The sequence below is a fragment of the Pteropus medius genome, unplaced genomic scaffold (genome assembly GCF_902729225.1).
Source record: "Pteropus medius unplaced genomic scaffold, Ma_sr-lr_union100, whole genome shotgun sequence".
Classification (NCBI taxonomy): domain Eukaryota; kingdom Metazoa; phylum Chordata; class Mammalia; order Chiroptera; family Pteropodidae; genus Pteropus; species Pteropus medius.
This window is the reverse complement of record NW_024340696.1, coordinates 14,999,432-15,014,103: the sequence shown is the minus strand read 5'-3', so window position 1 is coordinate 15,014,103 and position 14,672 is coordinate 14,999,432. Positions and strand designations below refer to the sequence as shown.

The 14,672-nt window shown below is 34.6% G+C and overlaps 1 pseudogene; it reads right to left on the bottom strand.

Moving 5' to 3' along the window:
• Window positions 1-644: 644 nt before the first annotated feature.
• Window positions 645-763, bottom strand: LOC120610007 (uncharacterized; annotated as a pseudogene).
• Window positions 764-14,672: the final 13,909 nt, after the last annotated feature.

Genomic DNA, 14,672 nt, shown 5'->3' with positions numbered 1-14,672 from the left:
TGTAGAATTCATTAAAGGGCCATTGCATCCTGTCATATTAATCTGCACTGCAATTCTCATTTCGCTTGGTCGTGATGTCACTCTTTGGGCTTTGTTTGTTAATTCTGGAGTTTCAGAGTCAGTGTTCACAAATTTTGAGATTAAATATCCTGATATCCTCTACTACTGCTATGTTCTTTTTTCCCAAGAAATATTGCATTTTTTTTCCTTCCTGGCTTTGGTTCATTCTGTTAAATTGTGTATTCAAAATAAATACTACAACTGAAAGATTTATGGTAGAATCAAAGCAAAATATATTCTTAATGTGTCAATATTTATTTCAGTTTCCTCATAAATCTTCAATGTCTCTTAAGGAAGTCTTTTTTTCTAATTTGGATGTTTTAAAGCTAAATAATGTTGAATTAGCTACCTAAATCTATCTAAAATGATTTTTAATGAAATTATTTAGTTGAAGACAAGCATTGTACATAGGGTACTGTATGGAAGGTAGTAAAACATTCATATTATTTATACAGTTAAGGTTTCATTTATCCCTTGAATATCCCCACGCCTATTGAACTGATTATGCACAGTAACTGTGAGAGCTTCATAGACTGACACTGGATTACACCCTGCTTTTCCATTATTATGTATATATATTTTTATGCCTACAGCACCTGGTCTTCCTAGGCAGTCTCCCATCCAAGTACTAACCAGACCCAACCCTGCTTAGCTTCCGAGATCAGATGGGATTGGGCTTGTTTAGGGTGACATGGACACAGACATTTTTTTTTTTTTCTTGACTTTATCTTATCCCCCAAGCAAGGCTACATGCTCTTTGAGGGCTTTGTTTTCTGCTGTTATAGCCCTTTATACCTGACTTTATTTTAATCAAGTGCCTAATGGCTATGGTGGGTTACTTCCTGATATTTCTCTTCCATTTTTGATGGCTCGGTTCTCCAGGACAAAACTAAGCCTTGGTCCTATACCCTAGCCTGGGGCATTCAGCCTCAGACATTTTGTGAGCACTCAGCAAATCGTTCTCATCCTGGAATTGTGTTGAAGACAAATAATAATTTATTTTTTTCTCTCAGTAGAGCACAGTGCATAGTAGATATTCAACAAATACCTCCTAAAGTAGATGACATAATTAATGGATCACCTAGCATACAACAAGTGCTTTAATATGTTAGCTATCACTCTTAATCCATGGATATGCATCAGGTATTTGAGATAGATTTTAGGTCGTGAGAAAGAACTGATTTTCAAGTTTCATATTCACAGGGATCCTAGCCTTAAAGAAGTAATTATAAGTTTAGGATATTCTGAACAACTTGTGAGCTGGGGATCAACAGATCAGAAGTCTATTTTGGAATCAGTTAACTTAGTTTAACACTCAAGATTTAGCTGAATTCCTTGTTTTATTTAAAGAGACATGCTTGATACTTCTGTAACTGTCTTGTACAGCTAAATACTGACAGAAGTGTGATGTCTAAATTAATGCCAGCCATACTAATCAAAGGTTATTTGCTTTACTGTTTAAACAGAGATTATTCATGGCATGAGCTGATGTGTTTTGATTTCTCAACATGTCAGCTATAAGATCAGACTGGATATTTTAGCCTTTTGATAACTCCCTATAAATAGAGGCATAAATTATAAATGCTCATTGATGCAATTATAAATTGTCATTTGGTATCCTTTGATTCTGGCAAAATATAATCTTAAATTAAAACCTTACACTGAGGGTGACTTCTATCTCCACAACTCTATAAGCTAGTAATTCTCGATGCAATGATCATTTATTTGCTCTCATCCTATTGTAAAAATTGCCCTCACCTGTATGTTTATAGATTTATCTTCTCCTAACTGTGCACCTGCCCCAGCCACATCTAACAAGGTTCTTCTGAGGTGCTAAGAGGTAGGCATTAATAAAATATAGAGCCTAGTGGTACAGCCAATCCTGATAGGTTTTCTCAGATGATCATGTGCTCCAGTCATTGGAAGTCTATATTTAGGGTGTTAGCAAGGAAGGTAGAGTGATGATCATTACCATCCATGGGCCTAAGGTAAGATATTACTCCACCTGGTTTAAAATCCCATCTCTGCTGCTAACAAGTTAAAAACTTGGACAAGTAAGTTAACTTCCTAGTTTCTACATATTTAAAATGGAGAAAATGTGATACGGAATTAAAGTTTTTTTTTTTTCTTTTTTTGAGGCATACATGAAATAATTTATACATTTTCATTACAAAGAAAATAACGCCCCCCCACTAATTCCCTTATGAGTTTTTGATAACTAAGCCACCCCTAGAATTCAAAGCAAATTAGAGTGGAGTGCAATGTGGGATTAATGATGTCCTCCTGTTTGTCTCAGTGACACAGAATATTTTTTTCTTTATGCCCTAAAATATCTCAATCAGTTTGATTTCTGGTGGCCCCAGTAACTTCTCCCATGTTTAATGTGCCTGTTGAGATCTCTGATTTATCTCCCTTATCAAAAATCTTTCTACAGGTCAAAGTTTTCTCATATACCTAAAGTTTGCTAAATAATAAATGGCCCGTTCTTTTTTTTTTTCTCTTTTCATTCACATCTAGAAGTTAGAACTCAATGTATATGTCAAGAAAAAGAAAACAAACAAACAAACAAACTTCAGCTCTTCTCCTTTCTCATACAATAAGAAATTGAAGAACAGAACTAGAACGAATATGAAACAAGTGAACACATGAATAAAAATACGAAAGAAAAATATCGAGTAACTTTTGGTCCCCCAAGAAATGGAGAGAGGCTGAAATCAGGACTTTGCAGTTCCTTGTCCTCTGACTTCAGGAAATCTCTGAGTTTGATAGAGTTAACCCAAAGCCAAAACACACAAATGAGACCCGGTGGAACAATTAACAGTCTCGAGCTGATTCAATGAACACTAAATTTATCTGGACAATTTGCACAATTCTCTAGGATTGATTCGGGTTGTCGCCCATCTGGCCCAGTTAGCAGATTGTTGTTAGTGCGTTAACAAAGTTATGTTAATGGTAAGTTAATGCTGGTATTGGAATTTGGTATCTGAGTGTTTTTTGACTGGTTCCTTACACACTGTGCTATTTTCTCACTCACCCATGAACTTGCCAGCAATGGCATCAGGTATGCAGTGAATTCTTTCTTCCACAAGATGTTTAGCCTGTTCCTTTGATTCTGCATGAAAGCTTGGGCTTTGGGGAAGGGCTCTCAGAGTATCTCCAAGGTTTTTACCCTTGCAAGCATAAACTGAAGGTCCAACTTCTTGGCCCAGGTTATAGCATTTGTAGCTGGCCGCATCAACCCATAACACTTTTATAGTGCACTTATGGGTGCCATGAGATCAATAAAGCCAGAGCAATTGAACTTGACATAATTTCTCCTTTAAAAGAGGTGTCACATTTTGAAAGGCCCCAAGGAACTGCCAATGGAAAAAGAGACAAGTAGTCTGATAATACATCTTACATGAACCTCTTTTTATCCACTTTTATAGATGGGAATGTGTCTAATTCGGAAAAACAGTCTCTATCTTCAAATGAAGGTTAAGTAAGTCAGCAACACTCAGGAAGAATCAATCAGATCATTTGCAGGTTACTTTTCTCAATGCATATTTTACTATGTATATAAAATTAGATCAAAGGTTGAGGAGGTTTATTAGGGGATAAAAAATACCTTTATGAGCTGCCATATTTCACTCTAGAGTCAGTCATGCTTTAATGAGGACCAAGCACGGGAGGTAAAATGAGATGGAATGTTTGAGGCAAAAAAAAAATCTCGGTGGAAATTAACCTGGCCTCAAAAGAGCCTTTAAAAAACAAAATGCTGCCAAAAACAAACCAGTGCAACTGCAGATTTGAAGGTCAGCATTCAAAAAGGACAATAAATGCAAATATTATACCAACCGTCTACAAAGTTACTTTGAAAAAAAAGAGAGAATGCATTTGGTCAACTTGGGCTACTACTGTTGCTGTCAGTAAAAATCTCTACTAATTTACTCTCCCATACCTTTTTCTGACACATGCATTATCCCTTATGATCCAAATATGATCATCGCCCTGGGGAAACTGTCACCTTCATGGAAATAAATGACCCTAGGCTTGCTTTTATATCTACAGCAATCACTATGACCTGTTCCCCTATTAAAGAAGTAAATAAGGAGTTAGAAATGGAAATAACATAAAGGAAAATTAATGAACGCTTTATAATTTTTTTTTCCTTTTAAAGAATTAATCATGCATGCTCTGGATAGAGTGAAAGGAACACAACACTGCATCTTTCCTTGGGTCACTGTTCTGTAATTCCTGCCAAGAAAGTGCCAGAAGAAGGCAACAAATGTCACAGAAAATCTGTGGGTATCTGAATCAAATTCTTTATCTCTTTTAATGAGTAACCCTATCAGGAAATTGGGATATTTTATTATGAGAGATGACTCATTCAAATCTAGACCAGAAATAGGTCCTTTCAGTATTATTAGATGAGTTTTATTTTATGCATTTTATGTCATTATATATAAACTAACATAAAAATAAAAGCAAGAAAAGCTGGGAGAAAGAATAGAGTGAATTCTGTTCTATTTTATATAGATTTATATTTTGAAACAAAACATGTACAAATAGTGATATCCAAGATAGCTCAGATATTGCTGGATAATAGAGTGTATTTCCTTAATTGCAAATAAATCAAATCGGTGAGTCAACAGACACAGATATATATGACATGACAATATTGAAGAGTTTAATTAACCCAGATGGAACTTAAGGGCTTTCTAGAATAAATAATCCAAGGAAGCAACCCACATTAGAATATATGTAGTCTTTCCAATTTAAATAGTTGTTAGCCCCATCTGGTAAAAAACAAACAAACAACAACAACAACAACAACAAAAAACATTTGCTATTATTACCACATATTTGTTTATTGCAATTATATATTTTTATTTCAAAGAGCCTGAAGTGTTATACTGAGACTTTGCTACATCTGATATAATAAAAATTAAAAAAAAATAGAAGAGAGAATGATAATTGAAAAAAGAGAGAGAAATGATGAAAAGGATAATAGTAGCAAATAATTGCTAATTAAAATTTCCTTTGAAGTGTCTATAATACCTTGCAGCCTACCAGAAGTACAAGTAGAAAAGAGGATGAGCTAATTTTATAGCTATATCATTTAATCTTTACAATGCTCCTATAAGGTTGTTTACTTGCCTCCACGTTACAGATAAAGAACCAGCTCTGTGAAGATTAATACACTTGAAGAAGAGTTGCTATGAGGAAAATTCTGTAATTCTAGGAAATGAACTGAAAGCTGCCCTAAAAGTATTGGGTAAAATAAATAACCAGAGGTAGAATTATCTCAGACCCTAGAGAGTGAATCTGTCAAAATCTTAACAAGAAATTTGTCAACAAATATAGCAAACAAAAAAAATGTCCTACAGACTGGCAACAGTCAATACATATTTCAATCCTCAAGAAAGGACACACCAAGAAGTATAGTCACTGTAGCACCATTGCTCTAATTCCCTACGTAAGTAAAGTGGTGCTCAAGATGATGTAACAAATCCTTCTACCTTATCTGGAGCAAGAAATACCAGATGTTCAAGCCGAATTCAGAAAAGAAAGAGGCACTAGAGATCTAATTGCAAGCATTTGTTGGATATTGGAGTGCTCCAAAGAATTTCAGAAGACGGTTACTCTGTTTTACAGACTACAGTAAAACCTTTGACTGTGTCAATTATCAGAAGCTATGAGTTTCTCTGAAAAAAAATATGGGTGTTCTTCAACACTTGACTATCCTAATGTATAACCTGTATTGTGGCAAAGAAGCCACTATCAGGACAGAAAATGGAGAGACAGAATGCTTTCCTATATGTAAAGATGTCAGATAGGGGTGCATTTTATCTCCCCATTTTTAAAATCTGTATGAAGAACATATCATACAAAACAACAACAACAACAACAACAACAACAACAACAACAAACCTGGGCTACACTCAGAAGAAGGAGGAGTGAAAATTGGTGGAAAAAAATATCAATAACTTAAGATATGCAGATGATACCATCTTACTGGCCAAAGGTAGCAATGATTTGAAACAAATTCTGATAAATGTGAAAGTAGAAAGTGCCAACACAGGACTACATTTAAACAACAAGAAGAGAAAAACCATGACTAGAGGAGAAACACACAATTTTAACATAGATGATGAAGACATCGACATTGTAAATATTTTGTTTAACTTGTTTCAGTCATCAATTCAAATGAAGTCTTTAGCTTAGAAATCAATAGAAGACTGAGACTCAGAAGGGCAGCAATGGAGGAATTAGGAAAGTTTAGCAAGAGCAAAGATGCATCATTCAGACACCAAGGGTAATATCATCCATATCATTGTATTCCCCGTTACTATGTACAGTGCAAAAGGTGGACAATAAAGAAGGCTGACAGAGAAAATATTGATTTATTTAAAATACAATGTTGGGTGAGAGCTCTATGGATTCCCTGGACCACCAGAAAGGTGAATAAGTAAGTCCTAGAGCAAATTAAGCCTGCAAAATTACTGGGGCAAAAATGACAAAATTAAAACTATCTTACTTTGGTTACATTATGAGAAGGCAGGGTTCTTTGAAAAAGGCAATAACATTCTGAAAAAGTGAAGGCAGCAGGGAACAAAGGAGATCAAATATGAGATGGGTTGACTTCATAAAAGAAGCCACAGGTATGAGACCATAGGAGCTGAGCAGGGCTGCTGAGGACAGGGTGTTGCAGGCATTTCTCATTCATAGAGTTGCTAGGAGTAAGAGATGACCCAAAGCACGTAACATACATTGTATTAATGAAACCTACCAAGGTCAAACGATTGCTCCGTGGAAGCACCGAAATTGGACCCAGGTCAGTGTGATTCTCAAGTAAGAAGTTTCAATTACATTCTCCTTCCTCCAGCTAGAGTTTTCAAGATATTGTCAAATATTAGTTCTAAATGTTGAGAAGATTTTAGAGACTATTTGGATATCCTTATTCACAGCCACTTGACATAATTCACTCCTGTCATTTTCCAATTTTCTAAATATCCCTGAATCTTAATCTCTTTGACATATGTTCAGAATGACTTGAATTAGAGATAGCGCTCAAAACTCTAATGGGGATTCCATAAACAGATGAAAAAAAGGTTTTCTCTGTTTTAATTAGTGTTTGGTTATTGATACAAGTTCTCCTTGAGATGACTTAATTTTTTCTCCACTAAAAAATGAATCATTTTTCTCTTAGATTTTCATCGCATAGTCGGAATTAAAATTTTCACGTGTCACCATGAAATGGCAAGAATACACATCTGTTGTCCTTATGAGCATATATTAGAAACCCGCGTCTGTAGAAACCCCCCTCTGCCTCTGATGATAATTTTGAGCATAGTGCTGAAAGTGTTTGTACTGAAGTATCGTCGGACAGATGGTATAATTAAATATGTTTATTTATCTATATTATGCTGCCAATCTCTGGAACGACACCCAATTAACATTCAAAATTATACACAAATACACAAAAGAATGTGGTAATAGTTTTTTTTGTTTTTTGGGTTTTTTTTTTTTAAGATTCTATTAACTTCGGGAGATTTGCCACTAGTGGTTTACTTTTGCTTGAGAAATTCCAGAATTTATTAAAAGGTACTCAATGGAAACCCGGTAGGTAATTAATTACCCAGAGTCATAATGTTTATAGAAAAATATATTAAATCTGTCAGGAGTGGATTTCTAATTTGATTAAAGTGATCTATTGTGACACACACACACACAAAGAAAAAAGAAAAGAAAAAGATTGAAAATATATCAATTGAAATGGTCTTACCCTTTAGAGATCAAAATGTGAGATCTGAAAGAAAAGATTGAGCACAGGAAGTCTGTTTCTTCAATGGTTCTGAGATCTCTGAGATCATGTAATTTTAGAATACGCCTAGTATTCTTGCCAGATGATTTCTAGCATACTATAGTGAGAACGGTTTGAGTGTAGGACCCTCCAGCCATGAGTTTGAATCCAGGTTCTGTTATACTACTTCATCTATCTAAATTCATTTCTTAATTTATGTAGTAAAAATAATAATAGTACCTACCTCATAGGACACAATCAAATGTGATCAAATAGACAGCAACGGATATAATTTCTAGTGCTTAACAATAAGTTTTAACTATAATTATAGGTAATATTTTTACAAGCAAGAAGATTTCAATGTAGTTTTCTTTTCCACTCTGTTCCTTGCCATAATTTTGATACTAAGATTTCCTGTTACTATAGCCATCATCTCTACTTTCCCACACTCACTAAAGAGCAAAGATATTCCTAGGAGATTCCCTTGTCATATAACATAACTTAATTCTAAGAACACACAAAAGCTGAGATTCATTTTGTCCAAATGCTATGGTAGTTTATTTGTGGTCTTCAGTAATTCGTTACCAAAAATTGTAGCATAAGACTCAGGAGTTGACCATTTGCATAATGAATGATTTCTAATCACATATTTTTCAAGCCGGCGATACTTTCATCCAGTGTCCCAATGCCCAACAGCTGAATTTCTGCAGAGCAACTAGATTCAATATTATGCCTGGCCAGTGATATGACGCAGCAGCACCGAGAGAAAGCCATCAATGGCATTGAGATGATTTTGTCATCGGCAAATGACAATTGACTCAAGTTCCCAAGCTTAGAGACAGCAGCCTTCCCCATATAAAGCATATTTCTATGAGCTCTAGATGATCAATTTTATGCCCCAAAGACCAAGATTTGCTTACTTTCTTTATCTGCTCTCATGAAATATTTGTTATGACATGTAATTATCCAGCCAGTTTTTAAAACTAGAGACAATATTTGACAGTGATAAGAAATGCTGAAAGTTGGCAGCAGATTTCAGCATGCTAAATCTCTCTATACTTGTATTAAATAACATTAAATCTCACCCAGGCTGCAGTTGTTCTACAGTAGGATCATGGAATAGAATTTAAAGGCTGACCCAATTGGTTAATGGCAAATTTATGGTCGCATTCGCCAAGTCAATTATCAATCTCAGATTGGTCACATTATTTCTTTCTACTCCCTTAATTTTTTTTTTTTTTCATTTTAAAATCAGCTTCAACTATCCCAGCACATCACTAAGTGCTTAATGCTTTCCCCAGAAGAGACTAATTCTTCTCTCAAGTCAAATTACTCCATTGATTCAGGCTTGTGGATGTTCATTCTTTTAACCATGGGATGAAATGTGTATTGTACAATCATCCATAGCCATGAGATACTTAGACAATGCTTAAGTGGTTGTCAGGGAAACAAAGTGAATATTCAATCTGCTGCGATATTGAGCTAAGTGCACACACACATACAATAGCTGTCAATCAGTTTGTAAAATATGTGCCAGGTAAAGAGAAAATCTTTTTTTTCTCTTCGAGGGCATTACTAATTTTATGTGTGTGAGTGTTTGTGTGTGTGTGTGTGTGAACACAGATTTCATTTGCATTAAATTCTCAGCATGCTTTCTGTTCACAGTAATAATATTTTATGTTTTAACAGTATTTTCACCATAGAGTCCATTGATTCTAATAAATATTCCATTTAGTGTATATCAGATACTATTATTGAATATATTATTCTGATGTAATCTCAGCAAGAAAGTTTACAAATTAAAAGAGACAGGAAGGGTGACAGATACTTTACATGTACTATCGACCATCTCAACAGGCAACAGCCCGGTGGTACCATTATTTCCACTTACATATAAAAAAAATAAATCATAGAAATGAAGCAATCTGTCTATGGACACAGAAGTATTAATCTTATCAAAGTATTAAGAGACAAGTACACAAAAATTCACATTTATGCCCAGTTCTTTCTCTGACTCAAACCTTTAATCACTGTATTATCTTATTCTTCTATAGATTCTGGCTTCCTTGCTTAGTTTTCTGATAAATGGGTATTTCTAATACATGGGTATTCCCATGTATTCTTCAAACTAGATAAGGCTATAATCATGAACTTCTGAAAACAGATCAAGAGTAAAAGATTCAATAGATGATTTAAGACATGAAGCAAAATTCTTATTCTTGCCTGATTACTATCTAGCTTTGAATCTTCTGATTCTGCGTCTATCTAAAATACTGGTTTCACCAGTTTTGCTGGAAAACTCTTACTCTCTCATTTTAATTGAAACATAACCTCTTTTGTGAAGCCTTTCCTAACTTCCTGAGAAAAACAGTTCATTTTCTCTTGTATGACTCTTGTATCTTACACGTTTTCAGTGAAACATAAATGTTTTCTGTTATTTTCTTTACAGTCTGTAAATTTTAAGGACTACGAGAGGACATTTTTACATCTACATATCATAATGGTTCTCAAATTACCAGCGTGCATCAGAGTTATGCGGGACTCTTAAAAATACAGCTTTCTGAGTCCCACCTGCCAGAGATTCTGACTCAGTATGTCTGAATCAAATTAATTAATCGGAGCCCACAAATTTGCCTTTCTGACAAGTTCACAGTTGATGTTGATTAATATTGTTGGCCTGGACCACAATTCGAGAACCACTCATGTATCAGCTGACACATAAAAACACATTAGATGAACACTTTACTCTAGACTGCCCTTTATTCCTCAGAACAAGTTGCTAATAAATTTGAAATATAAAGAGTGATGAACTGTTTAGTGTCAAGTGGGTACTAGCCTAATGGGGAGAGGGGGAAATCACTTTGTGAATAATATGAATGTCTACCCACCATGCTGCACACCTGAAACTAATATAAAATAATATTGAATGTCAACTATAATTGAATTTTTTTAAATTTCAAAGAAAAAGTGATGAACTAGTAATCATCAGATTTTGTCTTCCTCTCCAATCTTCCCAACCAGTTACTTCAAATTGAGACTAAGAAGCAGAAGGGCAGAATTTTAGCTTCGAAGAGGAAAAAAAAAACTTCATATTTCTGTGTTTTTTTCTTTGAGTCTTTAACTGCCTTGACATATTTGTCAAAAATACAAAAACTAATTTGTCTGCATTATTTGGGTGGGGTAAATATAACACAATAGGAATTAGACTTGGATTTGAAACATTTTATGGGAATCATTAGATTTAAAATGGTTGTCTGGGCCTACATGAACGAAATTAATTAATCGGTGTTCTTTAATAAAATAATTTCACATTTTGCATAATAACTGGTTTGACATGTTTTATTTAAATGACCAAATGACTGGTTGTGTAAAAATTATTTACGCCCAGTAGGATGTTGCCTTCCTTTGTGTTAGTATCTTCCACAACTACAACTGCCATAGCCCACTTCATATATCTTTGAGGTACCATAGTTCATATCTTTTATCTCCTCTCCTGTTCAAACTGGATTTTAAGGAGGGTTCTAATGTTGGTCATTTTCACATTACTATGACTTTAAGACACTTTTCTATGCATCCTTTATTATTTGTTTGAAGTTTAATTCCCAATCTATAATAGTTAAATAAATCAAGGCTTTTGGACCTGTCAAATATCTGTCAGCAAAGAAATGGGAAACACGCATGCACATACATGCAAACATGTTTTTCTAACTTCATATATTTATGAATCCCAATTCCATATCAGACCTTCCTTGGATTCTACAAAAGCTACTGAACAAAGAGGATTTATATTTAATTACAGCAGAAACATGGTTTTCATGCCTGATCTTTACTTCTGTGTCCTTTCAAATGAAGGAATATAATCAGAATCATTAATTCCAAATTAGAAGAAATATTTTGGGGTGCCTAAAATCAAATGATCATTTTTTTTTCAGTTGTCTTGCATCTATCCAGTTTTTGGTATATGATCTGAGTTGATATGCTTTATAATGGGTTGTCTAGATTTTGAGTTTGATGCCCTACCAAGTGAATTCAGAGTATAACGCTCAAAATCCTAACAGGCCCAGGTGAGTAAAAACTTCGTTTATTGCTCTTTACTGAGTTTATTATACGTCATGGAAATTTTAAACTACTCCATCAGATTTTCTTAACTTTGTATGACAGCAGTTTCTCAGCCACAGTAATACTGCTATTCTGTACTGGATAACCTTTTGTTTTGGTGATCTGTTCTATGCATTATAGGGTATGTGGTAGCATCGCTGTCCTCTACCTACTAAATGCCAGTAGCACTTTCCCAGTTGTAACATCTAAAACTATTTCCAAACATTGGAAATTTTGCCCGAGGGCAAAATTATCCTGGTTGAGAACTACCATATTAAAGAATTGTGTGTGCTCTTCTTTTTATTTGTTTGTTTGTTTGTTTTCTTTTACTCAAAAGCTTCTAGATGTTTAAAATAATTTATCCATTCTTCCCTTGGGAACCTTTAAGATTTACATATCAAAATTTCTCCTAGAGGAAAAAATAATAATATTCCAGTCTGTAGGCTAATTCAATACAGAAAAAAAATGACAAAAAAGTTAGATTCAAGTCATCAAAATAATAACTAAGAATTTGAAAATAATCAAACTTAGTACACCTCCTCATTCCACATAATCTCTAAAATGTAATAAAATTTAATTTGATGATACAGTTTAAGAGAAATGTTACATACATGGTCCACAGAGAAATATACACTAACATTAAGAAACAAGCAACATCCTACTGGGTCTAAAGAATTTCTACCCAAACATAAGTGGAGAAAATATTATTGATGGCATAAATTAATCAATAGCTCAGAAAGTGCCAATAATAGGTTTCTTCATAATGATATATACTGTATAACACACACCAGTTATCCTCATCATTACCAAATAACGAGCTACTTTTTCCAACTGCGTTGTTGGTGACATAGAAAGACACCTGATAAGAGTAAGAAGAAGAACTTCCAATGAACGACTCTTGTGTATCATTAAACTCTGTTAAGAATTTTCAAATCAAGGCTGCATTACTGACCTCAAAGTCCATCAGCTCTAGCCCAAAGCCATGGTTTGAATAATGTCTTCTATTTTCCATTCTCATATCTTCTCATTGGCTTGCATTCTCCTTGGTTTGTCTCATATTATGTTATTTATGAACCATTAGACCCATGGTGAGGATTCGTAAATGTTATTTTGGAAATAAGACCCTCTAAAGAATAGAACATGGAGTATATCTAGTGGTTACAGTCACTTGTATTTTAGGAGGAAAAAATCATGAACAAGCCAACATGGTATATGAGTTGGGAACCCTGACTTCTCTAAGCATGTATTTGTTCTGTTCTTCAGGAAATCTAATTTTCTCCCATGGATCATTTTTTAGCTGCAAGTTTGTATTGCTGACTAATCTAAGGATAAAGGCCATTGCATAAGTAAAGGGCACATTTAACTCCCCTATCCAATATACACACATTCCCACACACACATGCACACATGCATTGAAATGCTCACACTGTCCCTTTTCCGTCTCTTGGTGTTAAGAACACTTGCAAACTCCCCTGCTCACTTCATAGTTGGTAACTTCATCAAGTTTATATGTGCCAAGCACCAATCTACGGCATCTGGCTGCAAAGCTGTTTAATCTCTCTGGGAGTTTATTGGTTTAAATCCATGACTAGCAATCATATAAAAAATATGGCAAAACCAGATGTTTTTAAACTCCATTCGTTTTTTGAAGCTTCAATTTCTCGTTTTCTCACGCTCCAAAGAAATGCAAACAGATTCCTCTCTGCTCCGCTCTGTTCCTTTCTGTTTCCATATAAAGGCACCAGGGAATCAGCTCTAGAAGTTTCTTGACCTAGAAAACTTCGAAAAAGTTACAGTGCTTTAGGCTGTTGACTATACCTCCGTTTCAGCCTTGAAAAGGCTGAGGAGACAGGTTATCATGAGTAGATGTTGTATCATTTAAATCTTGATTTTCTTTAAATTTCATAAACCATGCCTCTAAAGATAAAGCATATTTGTGAAAATAGATATGAGAAGTAAAATGATAAAACATACCTTTAATTATCCTTATATAATTACTTGCTTCATATCTCTCTTACATAAGAGTAGTTGTTGATAATAATAACAGTAACACCTATCTATCTTCCAGATTGTCTTAAAAACATCGAATAAGTTAAATCCTTCAAACTTAAATGATACTCAGGTAATGACTTTTATTGTCCCTATTTTAATGGTGACTGAGGCACCCAGAGATTAAGTAACCAACTAATGTCCTTAGCTGGAAATTGAAGACTGGGCTTTGAAACCAGGCTGTCTATCTATAGAGATTATGCATTTAACTGGCATGCTATTCTTTCTGCTCCCAATAGTCGGTCAGTTTGGTGAAGACAGGAACTTTCTGTCTCTATGTGTTCATGTGGGTCTGTCCATCTGTGTTGATATGCATGGTCAAGCGAAAGATCAAAATTATTCCAGAAACTGCATAATTGTGTTATGATCACAATAAAACATTTTGTCTTAAGATATTGCAACTTCATGAGAACCTATTGCATATTTCAAGGCTTGACTTTTTATATGCACCTGCCTCTTGCCTAGTTGTAGGCCAGAGTATGCTGTACTTTGGCAAAAACAGGTACATTTTACTAGTGTAGATATGATGCTTCTTATAAGGAAAAGACCATTATAAAGCTCACTTTGTGAGCTAAACTTATTTCATCCAAATACTATGAAGTATCAGGGAGAGTTTGTTGATTTGTACTTTGTCATTATTCCTCCTCAGCTGTTAAAGAAAAGTTTCATTTTTCCACTT